Source organism: Oncorhynchus mykiss, unplaced genomic scaffold (assembly GCF_013265735.2).
Source record: "Oncorhynchus mykiss isolate Arlee unplaced genomic scaffold, USDA_OmykA_1.1 un_scaffold_681, whole genome shotgun sequence".
Lineage (NCBI taxonomy): Eukaryota > Metazoa > Chordata > Actinopteri > Salmoniformes > Salmonidae > Oncorhynchus > Oncorhynchus mykiss.
This window is the reverse complement of record NW_023494128.1, coordinates 2,516-20,000: the sequence shown is the minus strand read 5'-3', so window position 1 is coordinate 20,000 and position 17,485 is coordinate 2,516. Positions and strand designations below refer to the sequence as shown.

Here is a 17,485-nt window from a genome sequence, read left to right as displayed (position 1 = left end):
GGCGGGAAACGGGGGACCCCATTGAAGAGCGCTTCGCCTTTCTTTCAGTTTGAATGTTTCTTTCCTTCTCTTCTTCTGCTAGCCAGCTAGCTAGCTAGCTAGCCAGCTGTTTACATAGCTTTGTGAATGTGCATTTTTCCTTGACAACGGGAGAAAAGTGTTGCACCGTTCCCGGAGGTACTGCAATACCGGGTCGATGCGTGGAGCGGACGGAGCAAGCCCCATTTCCGACTCCCTGTTCGAAAAATCCATTTAATATGTAGTCCCCCGATGGGGGACGTATCAGATATTAAACTGATAAGAACAGATACTACACTTGATCTGAGCCAAAAGGCCGAGAAGCGATAACCCACAAATGGAACCCTGAAACCGCCGGACCCCCGGGGGTCTCGACAGACCTCAGCGGGTGGGTTGGCAAAAGCCAGCTCCTCTCTCCCTCCAACCCCCACTCACTCACTCACTCAACCACCCACCCAACCACCCACCGTTTCCCTGGAAACAAACAGGCAGGTGTTTTTTGGAAAAAGTCGCTAATGCGTCTTTAAGTCACTATCCTGGCCCATCTCTGTCAATTTCTCTTGAAACAAGATACCGGGCTCTGCAAGAAGCAAAGCCGCTCCAAAAATACGTTGAACTCGTAAGTGTTCCTCTCCACGGAAGTCTTTAGTAAAAGGCGAAAGGCTTGTGCGTAATGAAGAGAAACCAGAGTCATATGGAAGTCAAGAGGTCGGGGCCCGAGACACACTCTGTGCACTCTAGGCAGGGTTCCCGCGGGTGCTCCCGGAACCCACTCTTCCAAGTTTTCGAGGGCTGTCTGTGGATAAAAAGAAAGGTCACAGACACAGAGGCACAGAGGCACAGAGAGAGAGAGAGAGAGAGAGAGAGAGAGAGAGAGAGAGAGAGAGAGAGAGAGAGAGAGAGAGAGAGAGAGAGAGAGAGAGAGAGACACACACACACAATCCTGGCCCCAAATTTTTTTTTTTTTTTTTTTTTTTTTTTTTTTTTAAGTAAAATGGCGGGAAACGGGGGACCCCATTGAAGAGCGCTTCGCCTTTCTTTCAGTTTGAATGTTTCTTTCCTTCTCTTCTTCTGCTAGCCAGCTAGCTAGCTAGCTAGCCAGCTGTTTACATAGCTTTGTGAATGTGCATTTTTCCTTGACAACGGGAGAAAAGTGTTGCACCGTTCCCGGAGGTACTGCAATACCGGGTCGATGCGTGGAGCGGACGGAGCAAGCCCCATTTCCGACTCCCTGTTCGAAAAATCCATTTAATATGTAGTCCCCCGATGGGGGACGTATCAGATATTAAACTGATAAGAACAGATACTACACTTGATCTGAGCCAAAAGGCCGAGAAGCGATAACCCACAAATGGAACCCTGAAACCGCCGGACCCCCGGGGGTCTCGACAGACCTCAGCGGGTGGGTTGGCAAAAGCCAGCTCCTCTCTCCCTCCAACCCCCACTCACTCACTCACTCAACCACCCACCCAACCACCCACCGTTTCCCTGGAAACAAACAGGCAGGTGTTTTTTGGAAAAAGTCGCTAATGCGTCTTTAAGTCACTATCCTGGCCCATCTCTGTCAATTTCTCTTGAAACAAGATACCGGGCTCTGCAAGAAGCAAAGCCGCTCCAAAAATACGTTGAACTCGTAAGTGTTCCTCTCCACGGAAGTCTTTAGTAAAAGGCGAAAGGCTTGTGCGTAATGAAGAGAAACCAGAGTCATATGGAAGTCAAGAGGTCGGGGCCCGAGACACACTCTGTGCACTCTAGGCAGGGTTCCCGCGGGTGCTCCCGGAACCCACTCTTCCAAGTTTTCGAGGGCTGTCTGTGGATAAAAAGAAAGGTCACAGACACAGAGGCACAGAGGCACAGAGAGAGAGAGAGAGAGAGAGAGAGAGAGAGAGAGAGAGAGAGAGAGAGAGAGAGAGAGAGAGAGAGAGAGAGAGAGAGAGACACACACACACAATCCTGGCCCCAAATTTTTTTTTTTTTTTTTTTTTTTTTTTTTTTTAAGTAAAATGGCGGGAAACGGGGGACCCCATTGAAGAGCGCTTCGCCTTTCTTTCAGTTTGAATGTTTCTTTCCTTCTCTTCTTCTGCTAGCCAGCTAGCTAGCTAGCTAGCCAGCTGTTTACATAGCTTTGTGAATGTGCATTTTTCCTTGACAACGGGAGAAAAGTGTTGCACCGTTCCCGGAGGTACTGCAATACCGGGTCGATGCGTGGAGCGGACGGAGCAAGCCCCATTTCCGACTCCCTGTTCGAAAAATCCATTTAATATGTAGTCCCCCGATGGGGGACGTATCAGATATTAAACTGATAAGAACAGATACTACACTTGATCTGAGCCAAAAGGCCGAGAAGCGATAACCCACAAATGGAACCCTGAAACCGCCGGACCCCCGGGGGTCTCGACAGACCTCAGCGGGTGGGTTGGCAAAAGCCAGCTCCTCTCTCCCTCCAACCCCCACTCACTCACTCACTCAACCACCCACCCAACCACCCACCGTTTCCCTGGAAACAAACAGGCAGGTGTTTTTTGGAAAAAGTCGCTAATGCGTCTTTAAGTCACTATCCTGGCCCATCTCTGTCAATTTCTCTTGAAACAAGATACCGGGCTCTGCAAGAAGCAAAGCCGCTCCAAAAATACGTTGAACTCGTAAGTGTTCCTCTCCACGGAAGTCTTTAGTAAAAGGCGAAAGGCTTGTGCGTAATGAAGAGAAACCAGAGTCATATGGAAGTCAAGAGGTCGGGGCCCGAGACACACTCTGTGCACTCTAGGCAGGGTTCCCGCGGGTGCTCCCGGAACCCACTCTTCCAAGTTTTCGAGGGCTGTCTGTGGATAAAAAGAAAGGTCACAGACACAGAGGCACAGAGGCACAGAGAGAGAGAGAGAGAGAGAGAGAGAGAGAGAGAGAGAGAGAGAGAGAGAGAGAGAGAGAGAGAGAGAGAGAGAGAGAGAGAGAGACACACACACACAATCCTGGCCCCAAATTTTTTTTTTTTTTTTTTTTTTTTTTTTTTTTAAGTAAAATGGCGGGAAACGGGGGACCCCATTGAAGAGCGCTTCGCCTTTCTTTCAGTTTGAATGTTTCTTTCCTTCTCTTCTTCTGCTAGCCAGCTAGCTAGCTAGCTAGCCAGCTGTTTACATAGCTTTGTGAATGTGCATTTTTCCTTGACAACGGGAGAAAAGTGTTGCACCGTTCCCGGAGGTACTGCAATACCGGGTCGATGCGTGGAGCGGACGGAGCAAGCCCCATTTCCGACTCCCTGTTCGAAAAATCCATTTAATATGTAGTCCCCCGATGGGGGACGTATCAGATATTAAACTGATAAGAACAGATACTACACTTGATCTGAGCCAAAAGGCCGAGAAGCGATAACCCACAAATGGAACCCTGAAACCGCCGGACCCCCGGGGGTCTCGACAGACCTCAGCGGGTGGGTTGGCAAAAGCCAGCTCCTCTCTCCCTCCAACCCCCACTCACTCACTCACTCAACCACCCACCCAACCACCCACCGTTTCCCTGGAAACAAACAGGCAGGTGTTTTTTGGAAAAAGTCGCTAATGCGTCTTTAAGTCACTATCCTGGCCCATCTCTGTCAATTTCTCTTGAAACAAGATACCGGGCTCTGCAAGAAGCAAAGCCGCTCCAAAAATACGTTGAACTCGTAAGTGTTCCTCTCCACGGAAGTCTTTAGTAAAAGGCGAAAGGCTTGTGCGTAATGAAGAGAAACCAGAGTCATATGGAAGTCAAGAGGTCGGGGCCCGAGACACACTCTGTGCACTCTAGGCAGGGTTCCCGCGGGTGCTCCCGGAACCCACTCTTCCAAGTTTTCGAGGGCTGTCTGTGGATAAAAAGAAAGGTCACAGACACAGAGGCACAGAGGCACAGAGAGAGAGAGAGAGAGAGAGAGAGAGAGAGAGAGAGAGAGAGAGAGAGAGAGAGAGAGAGAGAGAGAGAGAGAGAGAGAGAGACACACACACACAATCCTGGCCCCAAATTTTTTTTTTTTTTTTTTTTTTTTTTTTTTTTTTAAGTAAAATGGCGGGAAACGGGGGACCCCATTGAAGAGCGCTTCGCCTTTCTTTCAGTTTGAATGTTTCTTTCCTTCTCTTCTTCTGCTAGCCAGCTAGCTAGCTAGCTAGCCAGCTGTTTACATAGCTTTGTGAATGTGCATTTTTCCTTGACAACGGGAGAAAAGTGTTGCACCGTTCCCGGAGGTACTGCAATACCGGGTCGATGCGTGGAGCGGACGGAGCAAGCCCCATTTCCGACTCCCTGTTCGAAAAATCCATTTAATATGTAGTCCCCCGATGGGGGACGTATCAGATATTAAACTGATAAGAACAGATTTTTTTTTTTTAGAAAAATAATTTATTTACCATCAATACCATTCATTCTTTTACAAAATCATATTTCTCATTCATACTTTACAAAATCATATTTACAAAAACACCAAACAAAAACAAACCTCAGGGGAGCATCATCCCTCCCCGTCATTCCTAACCATTACCTTTCCCTATCTTTCCGCCCCTAATCTATCCCCTTATAATCTCAATCTAACACCCCTAGCCCTAAACCCCCTTTCCATCTCTCCCGTGCCGCATGTTTCCCCCACTTCCTCTCCTCCCTCTTCATCCTACCTCTTAAATCTCCTTCCACCCTCCTAAATATCCCTTCCACCCCCCAATCTCTCCCTGTCTTTACCAAATTCTGCCTGGCTTCCCACAGCCCCCGTTTAAAGAGGCTCATGAGAAGCCAGAGCAGAAATCTATCCCTATCTGTACCCCTCGCTCTCCCTACACCTCTCTCTAACCTAGCCCATGTCACCACAAAATCACCTCTTACCAAAACTATCAACACCCGTGCCCTCGCCCATACCACTCCGGCAAAGGCACAGTCCCAAAAAGCATGGCGCACAGTCTCCTCCCTGCCACAAGCAGACCTTGGGCAGGTGGGGGATCGCGCCAAGCTATGCCGGTACATGGTGGACCGTACCGGCAAACACTTGTGGAGGCTCAACCAATTCAGGTCCTTGAGCCTGTTGTCCAGGCCCCGCGCCTGCACTCCCTCCCAGACCACCGACGAAATGCCCGCTACAGGCGCAGGACTCCCTGCCTGCCTGACCTCTTCGTACAGGTGCCTGTGGTCTAAACCTACTCGGGCAACTTCAACCTCGGGGTGCGCACGCAACCACTTGGCCGCATGGCCAAAGTGCCACGGCAGCTGTTCCGCCCGAGGACCCGTGTTAGACCACACCATTACGCTTCTCGCTTGGTAGGAGAAGAACACCCGCAGGAGGTAACCGGACGGGTGTATCACCGGATGAGCCAGTTCTGTCAACACAAAGGACACAAAAATTGTGTCCAGCTTGAGGGGGATGTTAGGTACCCCCCTACCTCCCTCCCCGATGGGACAGAGCATGCGTGCCCTGGCGACCCACTCGTACCTGCCACCCCACATGAACTGAAACACCAGCCTCACTAGAGGCCTCCTCAGACAAGCCGGCAATGGGTAGATGTATGCCAAATACAATAGAGATGGCAATACATCCACCTTTAGGACCAGGACCTTACCTATAAAAGACAAAGACCTAGCCTTCCACATTGCTAGCTTCCTCTGTACCACTGCGATCCTCATGTTCCAGTTCAGCGTCGCTGAGCCAGAGGTCTCAAAATGGACCCCGAGAATCCTCAGGGCCCCCTCACAGAGAGATAGCCCCCCGGGCACATCCGTTCTACCGCGCCATCTTCCGAAAAACTTAACGGAAGACTTTGCATGGTTCAGAACCGCCCCCGACGCTCGGGTGAAATCCCCAATGATGGCAAGGGACCTTGTCAGGCACGAGTCCTTGCATAGGAGCAAGGAAGTGTCGTCGGCGTACTGCGTCATCTTAACACGCAGCCCACCGCTTCCAGGGATCAACAAGCCCTCCACCCCTGTGTCTGCCCTAATGGCAGCCCCCAGAGGCTCCATGTACAGAACGAAGAGGAGTGCCGAGAGCGGGCACCCCTGCCTGACCCCAGACGAGAGGTCAAAAACGTCACCCAAGTGACCGTTTACGCTAACTCGACACCCCGCTCCGACATATAATGTACGGATCCATCCTATATACTTCTCCCCAAACCCTAATCTACCTAATACCCTGAATAGAAAGGATCTATTCACGCGATCAAAGGCTTTCGCCTGATCAAGCGCTGCTACCATTAAAGGCAGACCTCTATCTTCAACCCAGGCGATGGAGTCCCTGATCAACTGAAGGTTCCATCTAATTGAGCGTCCCTCTACCCCGCACGTCTGATCCTCATGGACGACGTAGGGAAGTGCTGTGCGCAACCGGTCCGCTAAGACCTTTGCAAGCAACTTGTAATCTACACACAGCATGGTCAATGGCCGCCAGTTGCCAAGGTCGATTGCGTCCCCCTTCTTGTAAAGAAGTGACAGCACACCGACTACCATTGAACCCCCCGGGACACCCGTCTCGAGGATGGCCTTCAAGACTTCGAGTACCACCGGTCCAAGTATACCCCAAAACTTGAGGTAAAACTCCGCCGGCAGCCCATCCATCCCAGGCACCTTCCCTTTTCCCATCCTCCTAAGAGCGCTCTCAACCTCTTCTAGTGAGATCTGGGCCTCCATCACGTCTCTAATGTCCTCCGGCAACCGCCGGGACAAGTGTTCTAAAAACACATTTCCCTGCTCTACATCTATTTCCCTTTCCTTAAATAAACCTCGGAAATGATCAGTTGTCACCCTGACCATCTCCTCTGGTTTACTTACTACACTACCATCTTCTTTTCTAACTCCATGCATTACCTTCCTACTCTGTCTTGCCCTAACCGACTTAAAGAACATAGCGGAACAAGTCTCATTATGTTCTAAAAAGCCACTATGTGCACGCTCCAGGAAAGCTCGAGCCTTCAGCTCCTGCAGCTCCCTGAGCTGCGCCTTCAGGGCTGTGGATTTCTCCCAGTCAATCGAACCACCGAGGTTGCCTGCCTCGTACTCAAGTTCGAGCAACCTTTGGATACGATCCACCTCCCTCCTTTCCTCCCTTTTCTTCCTCTTCCCATATCCTATAATAAAGGCCCTAATCCTTACCTTTACTATATCCCACCACTCTAACACCCCCTCACACATGGGCCGGAGGCCTTCAAGCCTCCGAAACACCCCTGTGACAGCATTAACAAACACCTGCTCATCCAGTAAATCCCGATCTAGTTTCCAGTACCCCCTACCGAAGAGGCAGACTGGCGACCCCACCTGCAGGAGCACCCCGTCATGGTCCGAAAAGAAGACAGGCAACAGCCGCCCAGACAACCGGCCCAAAGACCTAGATACAAAAATATAGTCGAGCCTCCGCGCAACCCCCCTGGAGTTGCGCCATGTGGGACCGACCATTGCCGGAGTAGTGTGCAGGCCACCATCAACCAGGCCATGGCAAGCCATTAGCCCGGTGATGGCGCCTGCACTACTGTCTCCCCCTATCCCCAAATCTATATTAAAATCACCTCCTATCACTAAGTGCCTATTTGTGACACACAGGGGCGCCAGACAGTCCACCATCTCCCTCCTGTCTGCCGCCACCTGTGACCCATACACCCCAAATAACCTATATCTAATATCCCTATATGTGATGTCTACACCCAAAACTCTCCCCTGTACTACGCCAAAAGTGCTCTCTACCATAATCTCCCTATTCCCAAACAATATCCCTACCCCCGTTGAGTGCACCCCTCCTATGCCCCACAACGAATAACCCTTATCCCACTCTCTCCTAAACCTTTTGACATCCCCTCCATCCCTCAGGTGAACCTCCTGCAAAAAACAAACGTCAAAACCCACCCCTTCTAAAAAACTAAACACCGCCCTCCTCTTAACAAAATCTCTTAAACCCCTTACATTTAAACTAAACAAAATTATCATAAGATTATATTATAAACTAAACACAAAATAACCTAACTTTTCCAAAACTAAAACCCCAAACAATCCCAAACAACAGGAGGCTCACCTGATGCTCCCCTGGTCCATAACATCCGGCAGGGACGTCTTCCCCTCATCTGACGTCCCCCCGTCCTCCTCCATTACTCCAACCCAGGATGCAGGTATGGTGTTCGGCCTCGGACTGCCCTGCATCCTGGGTTCCCCACCAACACCCTCCATTTCTTCCTCCCTGAAAGCTGCCGGGCTGAGACTAGGGGACCCCACCCCCTCAAAGAGGAGTTGAGAACCCCCAGTCAAATCGTCCCGAACAACCTCCAGGGATTCACCTTCCACCAAAAGCTGTGGGGCTGAGGAAAAAAGAGAGGACAAATTCACGTTTCCCTCACCCATCCCTCGTTTGGCTACCCCCCCCCCTCCGTCCGTAACCCCCTCCCTCTCCCTCCTCTTTCCTTTCTTTTTTGGTGTAGGAGGTAGCGGGGAAACACCACCCCTCTTCCCCGCTAGCCCCTCCACCATTTCTCTCATCTCCTCTACACAGGAAACTGACATGCTGTCCCCCCACTCTCTCACACCCCCTCCCCCCTCCTCCACCTCCACAGGTCCTTCCACCGGCACCCCCTCCACCACCACTCCCTCCTCTATTATTCTCTCTCGCTCTTCCTTTCTTCCATTCTTCTCCTTTCCTTCTTCCGCTCCAGTTCCTTCTCTTCCCACTTCTCCTGTAGTCACTCCTTTCTCCTCTTCTTTTCGTTCGTCCTTATCCTCTGGGCTCACGCCCTTGGCCTGGGATTTACTTCCTTCCCCTCCTCTTCTACCCCCATCCCCTGCTCCTGCTCCCCCTCCGGCTGCAGACGCGTATGACCGCTGACGAGCCGGGCAATCACGCCACAGGTGCTGAGTGGAACCACACCCGTGGCAAGCCTTCGGCTCGTCACAGTCCCTGGCCTCGTGCTCCCCAGACCCACAAAATCGGCACTTTCTAGTGCTGCACGAGGCCAGGATATGTCCATAGGCCATACAGCGCCTGCAGAATGGGGGCTGACGTGCATAGTATAAAGTCCCCCTGTCAGCCCCCAGGGAGAACATAGCTGGGGGATGGAGGTACCCTCCCACCCCCTTAGGGTCTTCCCTGAGGAGGGCCTGAAACCCTCTCCTCCCCGTCCAAAATCCCAAAGAGTCTGTGAGGTGCCTTCCTGAGGAGACATTATCCATATATCTCCCCAGAAAGGCCCTCACCTCTTCATCTTTTACATAGGGGTTGTAAATGTTCACCGTCACCATTCTAAAGTTGTTTTTTGCCAAACTCTTGACCTCGTAGTGACCCATCGGCCCCGTGACTCCAACTTCTTTTACCTTCTTTAGCACCTCATCATGTTTACTCTCCGTGTAAAACGCAACATCGAAGACTCCCTCCAACGAGTTCCCTTGTAGGCAAAAAACTTCATTCACCTTTAGCTTCAGTATCCCAATCAAAATGGTCCTACCGAAAGTCTCACGTCCAAAAGGCTCTTTTGTCTTCTCTCTCCACGAAAACCTAATCGTGTTTGCAAGTCCAGTCCCTGGGACCGACCTATACGATGTGTTTTGCGCCATCTCCACCAGGAGGATGACGCACACGTTTCCCACACTTTTCCAAAAACAGAAAAAAAGGGTGAGATCCAAAATCCAAAAAAGTTGTACCGCCCTCCGGCCTTCGACCCTCAACTAGGCGAGCTCTGGGGCACCGCAGTACCAAGCTTGGTCCTAGCCGAAAGGCCGAGAAGCGATAACCCACAAATGGAACCCTGAAACCGCCGGACCCCCGGGGGTCTCGACAGACCTCAGCGGGTGGGTTGGCAAAAGCCAGCTCCTCTCTCCCTCCAACCCCCACTCACTCACTCACTCAACCACCCACCCAACCACCCACCGTTTCCCTGGAAACAAACAGGCAGGTGTTTTTTGGAAAAAGTCGCTAATGCGTCTTTAAGTCACTATCCTGGCCCATCTCTGTCAATTTCTCTTGAAACAAGATACCGGGCTCTGCAAGAAGCAAAGCCGCTCCAAAAATACGTTGAACTCGTAAGTGTTCCTCTCCACGGAAGTCTTTAGTAAAAGGCGAAAGGCTTGTGCGTAATGAAGAGAAACCAGAGTCATATGGAAGTCAAGAGGTCGGGGCCCGAGACACACTCTGTGCACTCTAGGCAGGGTTCCCGCGGGTGCTCCCGGAACCCACTCTTCCAAGTTTTCGAGGGCTGTCTGTGGATAAAAAGAAAGGTCACAGACACAGAGGCACAGAGGCACAGAGAGAGAGAGAGAGAGAGAGAGAGAGAGAGAGAGAGAGAGAGAGAGAGAGAGAGAGAGAGAGAGAGAGAGAGAGAGAGAGAGAGAGAGAGAGAGAGAGAGAGAGACACACACACACAATCCTGGCCCCAAATTTTTTTATTTTTTTTTTTTTATTTTTTTTTTTTAAGTAAAATGGCGGGAAACGGGGGACCCCATTGAAGAGCGCTTCGCCTTTCTTTCAGTTTGAATGTTTCTTTCCTTCTCTTCTTCTGCTAGCCAGCTAGCTAGCTAGCTAGCCAGCTGTTTACATAGCTTTGTGAATGTGCATTTTTCCTTGACAACGGGAGAAAAGTGTTGCACCGTTCCCGGAGGTACTGCAATACCGGGTCGATGCGTGGAGCGGACGGAGCAAGCCCCATTTCCGACTCCCTGTTCGAAAAATCCATTTAATATGTAGTCCCCCGATGGGGGACGTATCAGATATTAAACTGATAAGAACAGATACTACACTTGATCTGAGCCAAAAGGCCGAGAAGCGATAACCCACAAATGGAACCCTGAAACCGCCGGACCCCCGGGGGTCTCGACAGACCTCAGCGGGTGGGTTGGCAAAAGCCAGCTCCTCTCTCCCTCCAACCCCCACTCACTCACTCACTCAACCACCCACCCAACCACCCACCGTTTCCCTGGAAACAAACAGGCAGGTGTTTTTTGGAAAAAGTCGCTAATGCGTCTTTAAGTCACTATCCTGGCCCATCTCTGTCAATTTCTCTTGAAACAAGATACCGGGCTCTGCAAGAAGCAAAGCCGCTCCAAAAATACGTTGAACTCGTAAGTGTTCCTCTCCACGGAAGTCTTTAGTAAAAGGCGAAAGGCTTGTGCGTAATGAAGAGAAACCAGAGTCATATGGAAGTCAAGAGGTCGGGGCCCGAGACACACTCTGTGCACTCTAGGCAGGGTTCCCGCGGGTGCTCCCGGAACCCACTCTTCCAAGTTTTCGAGGGCTGTCTGTGGATAAAAAGAAAGGTCACAGACACAGAGGCACAGAGGCACAGAGAGAGAGAGAGAGAGAGAGAGAGAGAGAGAGAGAGAGAGAGAGAGAGAGAGAGAGAGAGAGAGAGAGAGAGAGAGAGACACACACACACAATCCTGGCCCCAAATTTTTTTTTTTTTTTTTTTTTTTTTTTTTTTTTAAGTAAAATGGCGGGAAACGGGGGACCCCATTGAAGAGCGCTTCGCCTTTCTTTCAGTTTGAATGTTTCTTTCCTTCTCTTCTTCTGCTAGCCAGCTAGCTAGCTAGCTAGCCAGCTGTTTACATAGCTTTGTGAATGTGCATTTTTCCTTGACAACGGGAGAAAAGTGTTGCACCGTTCCCGGAGGTACTGCAATACCGGGTCGATGCGTGGAGCGGACGGAGCAAGCCCCATTTCCGACTCCCTGTTCGAAAAATCCATTTAATATGTAGTCCCCCGATGGGGGACGTATCAGATATTAAACTGATAAGAACAGATACTACACTTGATCTGAGCCAAAAGGCCGAGAAGCGATAACCCACAAATGGAACCCTGAAACCGCCGGACCCCCGGGGGTCTCGACAGACCTCAGCGGGTGGGTTGGCAAAAGCCAGCTCCTCTCTCCCTCCAACCCCCACTCACTCACTCACTCAACCACCCACCCAACCACCCACCGTTTCCCTGGAAACAAACAGGCAGGTGTTTTTTGGAAAAAGTCGCTAATGCGTCTTTAAGTCACTATCCTGGCCCATCTCTGTCAATTTCTCTTGAAACAAGATACCGGGCTCTGCAAGAAGCAAAGCCGCTCCAAAAATACGTTGAACTCGTAAGTGTTCCTCTCCACGGAAGTCTTTAGTAAAAGGCGAAAGGCTTGTGCGTAATGAAGAGAAACCAGAGTCATATGGAAGTCAAGAGGTCGGGGCCCGAGACACACTCTGTGCACTCTAGGCAGGGTTCCCGCGGGTGCTCCCGGAACCCACTCTTCCAAGTTTTCGAGGGCTGTCTGTGGATAAAAAGAAAGGTCACAGACACAGAGGCACAGAGGCACAGAGAGAGAGAGAGAGAGAGAGAGAGAGAGAGAGAGAGAGAGAGAGAGAGAGAGAGAGAGAGAGAGAGAGAGAGAGAGAGAGAGACACACACACACAATCCTGGCCCCAAATTTTTTTTTTTTTTTTTTTTTTTTTTTTTTTTTTAAGTAAAATGGCGGGAAACGGGGGACCCCATTGAAGAGCGCTTCGCCTTTCTTTCAGTTTGAATGTTTCTTTCCTTCTCTTCTTCTGCTAGCCAGCTAGCTAGCTAGCTAGCCAGCTGTTTACATAGCTTTGTGAATGTGCATTTTTCCTTGACAACGGGAGAAAAGTGTTGCACCGTTCCCGGAGGTACTGCAATACCGGGTCGATGCGTGGAGCGGACGGAGCAAGCCCCATTTCCGACTCCCTGTTCGAAAAATCCATTTAATATGTAGTCCCCCGATGGGGGACGTATCAGATATTAAACTGATAAGAACAGATACTACACTTGATCTGAGCCAAAAGGCCGAGAAGCGATAACCCACAAATGGAACCCTGAAACCGCCGGACCCCCGGGGGTCTCGACAGACCTCAGCGGGTGGGTTGGCAAAAGCCAGCTCCTCTCTCCCTCCAACCCCCACTCACTCACTCACTCAACCACCCACCCAACCACCCACCGTTTCCCTGGAAACAAACAGGCAGGTGTTTTTTGGAAAAAGTCGCTAATGCGTCTTTAAGTCACTATCCTGGCCCATCTCTGTCAATTTCTCTTGAAACAAGATACCGGGCTCTGCAAGAAGCAAAGCCGCTCCAAAAATACGTTGAACTCGTAAGTGTTCCTCTCCACGGAAGTCTTTAGTAAAAGGCGAAAGGCTTGTGCGTAATGAAGAGAAACCAGAGTCATATGGAAGTCAAGAGGTCGGGGCCCGAGACACACTCTGTGCACTCTAGGCAGGGTTCCCGCGGGTGCTCCCGGAACCCACTCTTCCAAGTTTTCGAGGGCTGTCTGTGGATAAAAAGAAAGGTCACAGACACAGAGGCACAGAGGCACAGAGAGAGAGAGAGAGAGAGAGAGAGAGAGAGAGAGAGAGAGAGAGAGAGAGAGAGAGAGAGAGAGAGAGAGAGAGAGAGAGAGAGACACACACACACAATCCTGGCCCCAAATTTTTTTTTTTTTTTTTTTTTTTTTTTTTTTTTAAGTAAAATGGCGGGAAACGGGGGACCCCATTGAAGAGCGCTTCGCCTTTCTTTCAGTTTGAATGTTTCTTTCCTTCTCTTCTTCTGCTAGCCAGCTAGCTAGCTAGCTAGCCAGCTGTTTACATAGCTTTGTGAATGTGCATTTTTCCTTGACAACGGGAGAAAAGTGTTGCACCGTTCCCGGAGGTACTGCAATACCGGGTCGATGCGTGGAGCGGACGGAGCAAGCCCCATTTCCGACTCCCTGTTCGAAAAATCCATTTAATATGTAGTCCCCCGATGGGGGACGTATCAGATATTAAACTGATAAGAACAGATACTACACTTGATCTGAGCCAAAAGGCCGAGAAGCGATAACCCACAAATGGAACCCTGAAACCGCCGGACCCCCGGGGGTCTCGACAGACCTCAGCGGGTGGGTTGGCAAAAGCCAGCTCCTCTCTCCCTCCAACCCCCACTCACTCACTCACTCAACCACCCACCCAACCACCCACCGTTTCCCTGGAAACAAACAGGCAGGTGTTTTTTGGAAAAAGTCGCTAATGCGTCTTTAAGTCACTATCCTGGCCCATCTCTGTCAATTTCTCTTGAAACAAGATACCGGGCTCTGCAAGAAGCAAAGCCGCTCCAAAAATACGTTGAACTCGTAAGTGTTCCTCTCCACGGAAGTCTTTAGTAAAAGGCGAAAGGCTTGTGCGTAATGAAGAGAAACCAGAGTCATATGGAAGTCAAGAGGTCGGGGCCCGAGACACACTCTGTGCACTCTAGGCAGGGTTCCCGCGGGTGCTCCCGGAACCCACTCTTCCAAGTTTTCGAGGGCTGTCTGTGGATAAAAAGAAAGGTCACAGACACAGAGGCACAGAGGCACAGAGAGAGAGAGAGAGAGAGAGAGAGAGAGAGAGAGAGAGAGAGAGAGAGAGAGAGAGAGAGAGAGAGAGAGAGAGAGAGAGAGAGAGAGAGAGAGAGACACACACACACAATCCTGGCCCCAAATTTTTTTTTTTTTTTTTTTTTTTTTTTTTTTTTTAAGTAAAATGGCGGGAAACGGGGGACCCCATTGAAGAGCGCTTCGCCTTTCTTTCAGTTTGAATGTTTCTTTCCTTCTCTTCTTCTGCTAGCCAGCTAGCTAGCTAGCTAGCCAGCTGTTTACATAGCTTTGTGAATGTGCATTTTTCCTTGACAACGGGAGAAAAGTGTTGCACCGTTCCCGGAGGTACTGCAATACCGGGTCGATGCGTGGAGCGGACGGAGCAAGCCCCATTTCCGACTCCCTGTTCGAAAAATCCATTTAATATGTAGTCCCCCGATGGGGGACGTATCAGATATTAAACTGATAAGAACAGATACTACACTTGATCTGAGCCAAAAGGCCGAGAAGCGATAACCCACAAATGGAACCCTGAAACCGCCGGACCCCCGGGGGTCTCGACAGACCTCAGCGGGTGGGTTGGCAAAAGCCAGCTCCTCTCTCCCTCCAACCCCCACTCACTCACTCACTCAACCACCCACCCAACCACCCACCGTTTCCCTGGAAACAAACAGGCAGGTGTTTTTTGGAAAAAGTCGCTAATGCGTCTTTAAGTCACTATCCTGGCCCATCTCTGTCAATTTCTCTTGAAACAAGATACCGGGCTCTGCAAGAAGCAAAGCCGCTCCAAAAATACGTTGAACTCGTAAGTGTTCCTCTCCACGGAAGTCTTTAGTAAAAGGCGAAAGGCTTGTGCGTAATGAAGAGAAACCAGAGTCATATGGAAGTCAAGAGGTCGGGGCCCGAGACACACTCTGTGCACTCTAGGCAGGGTTCCCGCGGGTGCTCCCGGAACCCACTCTTCCAAGTTTTCGAGGGCTGTCTGTGGATAAAAAGAAAGGTCACAGACACAGAGGCACAGAGGCACAGAGAGAGAGAGAGAGAGAGAGAGAGAGAGAGAGAGAGAGAGAGAGAGAGAGAGAGAGAGAGAGAGAGAGAGAGAGAGAGAGACACACACACACAATCCTGGCCCCAAATTTTTTTTTTTTTTTTTTTTTTTTTTTTTTTTTTAAGTAAAATGGCGGGAAACGGGGGACCCCATTGAAGAGCGCTTCGCCTTTCTTTCAGTTTGAATGTTTCTTTCCTTCTCTTCTTCTGCTAGCCAGCTAGCTAGCTAGCTAGCCAGCTGTTTACATAGCTTTGTGAATGTGCATTTTTCCTTGACAACGGGAGAAAAGTGTTGCACCGTTCCCGGAGGTACTGCAATACCGGGTCGATGCGTGGAGCGGACGGAGCAAGCCCCATTTCCGACTCCCTGTTCGAAAAATCCATTTAATATGTAGTCCCCCGATGGGGGACGTATCAGATATTAAACTGATAAGAACAGATACTACACTTGATCTGAGCCAAAAGGCCGAGAAGCGATAACCCACAAATGGAACCCTGAAACCGCCGGACCCCCGGGGGTCTCGACAGACCTCAGCGGGTGGGTTGGCAAAAGCCAGCTCCTCTCTCCCTCCAACCCCCACTCACTCACTCACTCAACCACCCACCCAACCACCCACCGTTTCCCTGGAAACAAACAGGCAGGTGTTTTTTGGAAAAAGTCGCTAATGCGTCTTTAAGTCACTATCCTGGCCCATCTCTGTCAATTTCTCTTGAAACAAGATACCGGGCTCTGCAAGAAGCAAAGCCGCTCCAAAAATACGTTGAACTCGTAAGTGTTCCTCTCCACGGAAGTCTTTAGTAAAAGGCGAAAGGCTTGTGCGTAATGAAGAGAAACCAGAGTCATATGGAAGTCAAGAGGTCGGGGCCCGAGACACACTCTGTGCACTCTAGGCAGGGTTCCCGCGGGTGCTCCCGGAACCCACTCTTCCAAGTTTTCGAGGGCTGTCTGTGGATAAAAAGAAAGGTCACAGACACAGAGGCACAGAGGCACAGAGAGAGAGAGAGAGAGAGAGAGAGAGAGAGAGAGAGAGAGAGAGAGAGAGAGAGAGAGAGAGAGAGAGAGAGAGAGAGAGAGACACACACACACAATCCTGGCCCCAAATTTTTTTTTTTTTTTTTTTTTTTTTTTTTTTTTAAGTAAAATGGCGGGAAACGGGGGACCCCATTGAAGAGCGCTTCGCCTTTCTTTCAGTTTGAATGTTTCTTTCCTTCTCTTCTTCTGCTAGCCAGCTAGCTAGCTAGCTAGCCAGCTGTTTACATAGCTTTGTGAATGTGCATTTTTCCTTGACAACGGGAGAAAAGTGTTGCACCGTTCCCGGAGGTACTGCAATACCGGGTCGATGCGTGGAGCGGACGGAGCAAGCCCCATTTCCGACTCCCTGTTCGAAAAATCCATTTAATATGTAGTCCCCCGATGGGGGACGTATCAGATATTAAACTGATAAGAACAGATTTTTTTTTTTTTTTTAGAAAAATAATTTATTTACCATCAATACCATTCATTCTTTTACAAAATCATATTTCTCATTCATACTTTACAAAATCATATTTACAAAAACACCAACAAAAACAAACCTCAGGGGAGCATCATCCCTCCCCGTCATTCCTAACCATTACCTTTCCCTATCTTTCCGCCCCTAATCTATCCCCTTATAATCTCAATCTAACACCCCTAGCCCTAAACCCCCTTTCCATCTCTCCCGTGCCGCATGTTTCCCCCACTTCCTCTCCTCCCTCTTCATCCTACCTCTTAAATCTCCTTCCACCCTCCTAAATATCCCTTCCACCCCCCAATCTCTCCCTGTCTTTACCAAATTCTGCCTGGCTTCCCACAGCCCCCGTTTAAAGAGGCTCATGAGAAGCCAGAGCAGAAATCTATCCCTATCTGTACCCCTCGCTCTCCCTACACCTCTCTCTAACCTAGCCCATGTCACCACAAAATCACCTCTTACCAAAACTATCAACACCCGTGCCCTCGCCCATACCACTCCGGCAAAGGCACAGTCCCAAAAAGCATGGCGCACAGTCTCCTCCCTGCCACAAGCAGACCTTGGGCAGGTGGGGGATCGCGCCAAGCTATGCCGGTACATGGTGGACCGTACCGGCAAACACTTGTGGAGGCTCAACCAATTCAGGTC

At 50.2% G+C, this 17,485-nt stretch overlaps 21 non-coding genes and 2 pseudogenes across 21 annotated transcripts; all 23 read right to left on the bottom strand.

The window, feature by feature from the left end:
- Positions 1 to 155: 155 nt before the first annotated feature.
- Positions 156 to 346, bottom strand: LOC118961371. Its single transcript, XR_005049024.1, has one exon. It is a non-coding gene; the product is annotated as a U2 spliceosomal RNA (small nuclear RNA).
- Positions 347 to 594: 248 nt separating this feature from the next.
- On the bottom strand, positions 595 to 711 carry LOC118961337. Its single transcript, XR_005048991.1, has one exon. It is a non-coding gene; the product is annotated as a U5 spliceosomal RNA (small nuclear RNA).
- A 458-nt stretch (positions 712 to 1,169) lies between these two features.
- Positions 1,170 to 1,360, bottom strand: LOC118961370. The gene has a single exon (XR_005049023.1). It is a non-coding gene; the product is annotated as a U2 spliceosomal RNA (small nuclear RNA).
- Positions 1,361 to 1,608: 248 nt separating this feature from the next.
- Positions 1,609 to 1,725, bottom strand: LOC118961415. The gene has a single exon (XR_005049064.1). It is a non-coding gene; the product is annotated as a U5 spliceosomal RNA (small nuclear RNA).
- Positions 1,726 to 2,178: 453 nt separating this feature from the next.
- On the bottom strand, positions 2,179 to 2,369 carry LOC118961364. The gene has a single exon (XR_005049018.1). It is a non-coding gene; the product is annotated as a U2 spliceosomal RNA (small nuclear RNA).
- Positions 2,370 to 2,617: 248 nt separating this feature from the next.
- On the bottom strand, positions 2,618 to 2,734 carry LOC118961414. The gene has a single exon (XR_005049063.1). It is a non-coding gene; the product is annotated as a U5 spliceosomal RNA (small nuclear RNA).
- A 457-nt stretch (positions 2,735 to 3,191) lies between these two features.
- On the bottom strand, positions 3,192 to 3,382 carry LOC118961353. Its single transcript, XR_005049007.1, has one exon. It is a non-coding gene; the product is annotated as a U2 spliceosomal RNA (small nuclear RNA).
- Positions 3,383 to 3,630: 248 nt separating this feature from the next.
- LOC118961413 lies at positions 3,631 to 3,747 on the bottom strand. The gene has a single exon (XR_005049062.1). It is a non-coding gene; the product is annotated as a U5 spliceosomal RNA (small nuclear RNA).
- Positions 3,748 to 4,204: 457 nt separating this feature from the next.
- On the bottom strand, positions 4,205 to 4,380 carry LOC118961403 (annotated as a pseudogene).
- A 5,585-nt stretch (positions 4,381 to 9,965) lies between these two features.
- Positions 9,966 to 10,082, bottom strand: LOC118961412. The gene has a single exon (XR_005049061.1). It is a non-coding gene; the product is annotated as a U5 spliceosomal RNA (small nuclear RNA).
- A 479-nt stretch (positions 10,083 to 10,561) lies between these two features.
- On the bottom strand, positions 10,562 to 10,752 carry LOC118961342. Its single transcript, XR_005048996.1, has one exon. It is a non-coding gene; the product is annotated as a U2 spliceosomal RNA (small nuclear RNA).
- A 248-nt stretch (positions 10,753 to 11,000) lies between these two features.
- Positions 11,001 to 11,117, bottom strand: LOC118961411. Its single transcript, XR_005049060.1, has one exon. It is a non-coding gene; the product is annotated as a U5 spliceosomal RNA (small nuclear RNA).
- Positions 11,118 to 11,569: 452 nt separating this feature from the next.
- On the bottom strand, positions 11,570 to 11,760 carry LOC118961410. Its single transcript, XR_005049059.1, has one exon. It is a non-coding gene; the product is annotated as a U2 spliceosomal RNA (small nuclear RNA).
- A 248-nt stretch (positions 11,761 to 12,008) lies between these two features.
- Positions 12,009 to 12,125, bottom strand: LOC118961409. The gene has a single exon (XR_005049058.1). It is a non-coding gene; the product is annotated as a U5 spliceosomal RNA (small nuclear RNA).
- A 457-nt stretch (positions 12,126 to 12,582) lies between these two features.
- On the bottom strand, positions 12,583 to 12,773 carry LOC118961399. Its single transcript, XR_005049052.1, has one exon. It is a non-coding gene; the product is annotated as a U2 spliceosomal RNA (small nuclear RNA).
- Positions 12,774 to 13,021: 248 nt separating this feature from the next.
- On the bottom strand, positions 13,022 to 13,138 carry LOC118961408. Its single transcript, XR_005049057.1, has one exon. It is a non-coding gene; the product is annotated as a U5 spliceosomal RNA (small nuclear RNA).
- Positions 13,139 to 13,596: 458 nt separating this feature from the next.
- LOC118961388 lies at positions 13,597 to 13,787 on the bottom strand. The gene has a single exon (XR_005049041.1). It is a non-coding gene; the product is annotated as a U2 spliceosomal RNA (small nuclear RNA).
- A 248-nt stretch (positions 13,788 to 14,035) lies between these two features.
- On the bottom strand, positions 14,036 to 14,152 carry LOC118961407. Its single transcript, XR_005049056.1, has one exon. It is a non-coding gene; the product is annotated as a U5 spliceosomal RNA (small nuclear RNA).
- Positions 14,153 to 14,623: 471 nt separating this feature from the next.
- Positions 14,624 to 14,814, bottom strand: LOC118961377. Its single transcript, XR_005049030.1, has one exon. It is a non-coding gene; the product is annotated as a U2 spliceosomal RNA (small nuclear RNA).
- Positions 14,815 to 15,062: 248 nt separating this feature from the next.
- On the bottom strand, positions 15,063 to 15,179 carry LOC118961406. Its single transcript, XR_005049055.1, has one exon. It is a non-coding gene; the product is annotated as a U5 spliceosomal RNA (small nuclear RNA).
- Positions 15,180 to 15,634: 455 nt separating this feature from the next.
- On the bottom strand, positions 15,635 to 15,825 carry LOC118961336. Its single transcript, XR_005048990.1, has one exon. It is a non-coding gene; the product is annotated as a U2 spliceosomal RNA (small nuclear RNA).
- Positions 15,826 to 16,073: 248 nt separating this feature from the next.
- On the bottom strand, positions 16,074 to 16,190 carry LOC118961405. The gene has a single exon (XR_005049054.1). It is a non-coding gene; the product is annotated as a U5 spliceosomal RNA (small nuclear RNA).
- A 456-nt stretch (positions 16,191 to 16,646) lies between these two features.
- On the bottom strand, positions 16,647 to 16,826 carry LOC118961401 (annotated as a pseudogene).
- Between the last annotated feature and the right edge of the window lie 659 nt (positions 16,827 to 17,485).